The sequence below is a fragment of the Rhinopithecus bieti genome, unplaced genomic scaffold (assembly GCF_001698545.2).
Source record: "Rhinopithecus bieti isolate Rb0 unplaced genomic scaffold, ASM169854v2 scaffold_6710, whole genome shotgun sequence".
In the NCBI taxonomy this organism is placed as follows: Eukaryota; Metazoa; Chordata; class Mammalia; order Primates; family Cercopithecidae; genus Rhinopithecus; species Rhinopithecus bieti.
Window position 1 is genome coordinate 3,117,924 of NW_016805362.1, and position 3,890 is coordinate 3,121,813.

Genomic DNA, 3,890 nt, shown 5'->3' on the forward strand with positions numbered 1-3,890 from the left:
AAAAAAAAAAAAAAATCTTACCACATTCCTTTAAATTGTTTTTATTTTTGTGATACATGTAAATTCCAGACTATTTTGAAGTAGGAAAAACTATATTTAGATTTTTGTGTTCCAATTATGGCAATAAAAATATTCTCACTCAGCAAGGAAGTTTTAATGTTTTAGTTATTTGAAGGCTACTTTTTTCCAGGCTAAACTGTGAAAATGCAGTCCTCAAAGAGAATTTGAAAGTGAAAACAGAAGAAATTAAAATGCTAAAGTCTGACAATGCAGGTAATGATGATTTTTGTATTAAGAGCACATGTATCAATAAAGATAACATGCTAGTATTTTGAAAAAATATACATTAAGCATAATAGAGGGAATAAATGTATCATTTAGGTTTTTTAAATTTAAGAAAATTTATCAAGGTGAAATTCACATAACATAAAACTATTTAAAAGTGAACAATTCCTGGCTGAGTGCAGTAGCTCACATTTATAATCCTGGCACTTTGGAAGGCCAAAGCGGGCAGATCATCTGAGGTCAGGAGTTCAAGGCCAGCCTGGCCAACATGATGAAACTCAATTTCTACGCAAAATACAAAAATTAGCCAGGCATGGTGGTGCACACCTGTAGTCCCAACTACTCATTAGGCTGAGGCAGGTGAATCGCTTTTACTCTGGAGGCAGAGGTTGCAGTGACCCAAGATTGTGCCTCTGCACTCTAGTGTGGACAACAGAGTGAGACTCCATCTGAAAAAAGAAAAAAAAAAAAGTGAACACTTCTTGCCAGGCACAGTGACTCATGCCTGTAATCCCAGAACTTTGTGAGGCCAAGGCAGGAGGATAACTTGAGCTTAGGAGTTTGAGACCAGCCTGGGCAACATAGCAAAACCTTGTTTCTTTTTTTTTGTTTGTTTTTTGAGACGGAGTCTGGCTCTGTCGCCAGGGCTGGAGTGCAGTGGCCGGATCTCAGCTCACTGCAAGCTCCACCTCCCAGGTCCACGCCATTCTCCTGCCTCAGCCTCCCGAGTAGCTGGGACTACAGGCGCCCGCCACCTCGCCCGGCTAGATTTTTGTATTTTTTTGGTAGAGACGGGGTTTCACCGTGTTAGCCAGGATGGTCTCGATCTCCTGACCTCATGATCCGCCCGTCTCGGCCTCCCAAAGTGCTGGGATTACAGGCTTGAGCCACCGCGCCCGGCCAATTTTTTTATATTTTTAGTATACCCAGGGTTTCACTGTGTTGCCCAGGCTGGTTTCAAACTCCTGAACTCAGGCAATCCGCCTGCCTCAGCCTCCCAAAGTGCTAGGATTACAGGTGTGAGCCACCGTGCCTGTCCCAAAGTTTTTTCTTATTTGTAATAAATAGCTTGTGAAGATATATTTTCAGATTATATAAATTCCTTGTTATTCCTGAATTTTTTTTTTGTTTGAGATGGAGTCTCACTCTGTCACCAGGCCCAGGCTGGAGTGCAGTGGCACTATCTCGGCTCACCGCAACCTCCGCCTCCCAGGTTCAAGCGATTCTCCTGCCTCAGCCTCCCAAGTAGCTAGGACTATAGGCGTTTGCCACCACAACTGGCTAATTTTTTATTTTTAGTAGAGATGTGGTTTCACCATGTTGGCCAGGCTGCTCTTGAACTCCTGACCTCAGGTGATCCACCGGCCTTGGCCTCCCAAAGTGAGCCACCACACCCGGCCTATTCCTGAAATTTTTATGTACTAGTTTTAGTACCCATCAGAGACTTTCCTTATCAACTATTATTGTTGTGGTTGCCAAATAATAACATATAGTTTTTTTACATTTATATATTAACCCACCTATAATTTGTATTGTTGCAATATTGTATGAGGCAGGAGTCTGAATGTATTTTCTTCCAAATAGCCATATACCATCCTTTATTGATTTGTCATTTTCCCATAAAAATAAAATGCCACCTTTATCATATAAGTACGCAAGTTTTCTTTCCTTTTTTGAGACAGGGTCTCATTCTGTCAGCTAGGCTGGAGTGCAGTGGCACGACCACGGCTCACTGCAGCCTGGATCTCCCAGGCTCAACTTACACGTCAGCCTCCTGAGTAGCTAGGACTACAGGTATGCACCATCAAACCCAGCAAATTTTTTATTTTTTGTAGAGATGGGGATCTCACTATGTCGTCCAGGCTAGTCTTGAACTCCTGAGCTCAAGTGATCCTCCTGCGTCAGCCTCCCTAAGTGCTGGGATTACAGGCATGAGCCACCACGCCCAGCCCATGTTAAGTTTTCATAGGTACTTGGATCTAGTCTGGAGTCTATTCCTGATTGTTTATTCATTTCTAAGTACATTCTTCCATGTGATCTTTGGAACTATTTCATTGAACTTCCAGCCCCCAGTCCCCAAATCTTGTAGGGACAACTATAAACTGTTTAATAAGACCTTTCCCCTTCTGTGTAGGAATTTGGCCTTTCATTAAATTTCTAGTTGTTTCTCTGGTACCCTGATAAGGAGAGTATGTCAACTATGTTACAACATTGCTTGTGGTAAAAATGATTTGACTGGTAAATTGTGTCTGGACTGGGAGAAACTCAAGTATCCAATGGAGACACTACATCTTAAGTGCAATGACATAAGAGGCATGTGTCTCAGAAAGCTTGGAAGGGATGCCTGTGGGTACTGGGTCATAAAACTTTTAAAACCAGGTGTCTCGTGCACTTGCGTGATGTGGATCTCACATCTCAGACCTAAGTTGTATTGCTGTGTGAACTGCTACAAGGTTTCCTGTGGAATGCCTGGCACTGCCCTACTTGCTGCTTCCTATCCTGTATTTTTCGAAGTGAATATGCCAAATGTGGACTAATGGTTTTCTAAGTCTGAATGTTTAACTTAAGACACCCTGCTGGTGCATTCTCACTGTAACTCCATGAAGTGTACAATAATATACATTTGGAGGTAAGGACTGAAATATTTATAGTACTAGGTTTTCCCATTCAGTAATATGAATTCAGGATATATACATAAAAGACAACAAATGTTTTTCATTTTCTTCATTTGAGCTTTGCATTTTAATAATAAATTTAATAATTTGTTGTTAAAAAATAGTATAAACTCTAAATCGCCTTAAGAACAACCAAAGCATACAAACCATACTTTAAAATGATAAATTTTATTACAAGTTTGATTACAAATATATGTGTATGCCTTTACAAAGACAGGTTTGAAACTTTGCCTACATTCATTGAGGGAAATGCTAAATTTCAGCTGTAAGTTTGTGAAAATAATGTATCAATAGCTTTGTTAGAGTATTTGAAATAAATCCAGCCAGGCGCGGTAGCTCACATCTGTAATCCCAGCAATTTGGGAGGCTGAGGTGGGCGGATCACGAGGTCAATCGATCAAGACCATCCTGGCCAACATAGGGAAACCCAGACTCCACTAAAAATACAAAAAAAGTAGCTGGGCGTGGTAGCGCGCGCCTGTAATCCCAGCTACTCTGGAGGCTGAGTGAGGCAGGAGAATCGCTTGAACCCGGAAGGCAGAGGTTGTAATGAGCTGAGATCGCGGCACTGCACTCTAGCCTGGGCCGGGCGACAGAGTGAGACTCCATCTCAAAAAAAGAATATAGGGCCGGGCGCGGTGGCTCAAACCTGTAATCCCAGCACTTTGGAAGGCCGAGGCGGGCGGATCACGAGGTCAGGAGATCGAGACCATCCTGGCTAACACAGTGAAACCCCGTCTCCACTAAAAAATACAAAAAACTAGCCGGGCGAGGTGGCCGGCGCCTGTAGTCCCAGTTACTCGGGAGGCTGAGGCAGGAGAATGGCGTGGACCCGGGAGGCGGAGCTTGCAGTGAGCTGAGATCTGGCCACTGCACTCCTGCCTGGGCGACAGAGCCAGACTCTGTCTCCAAAAAAAAAAAAAAAAGCCC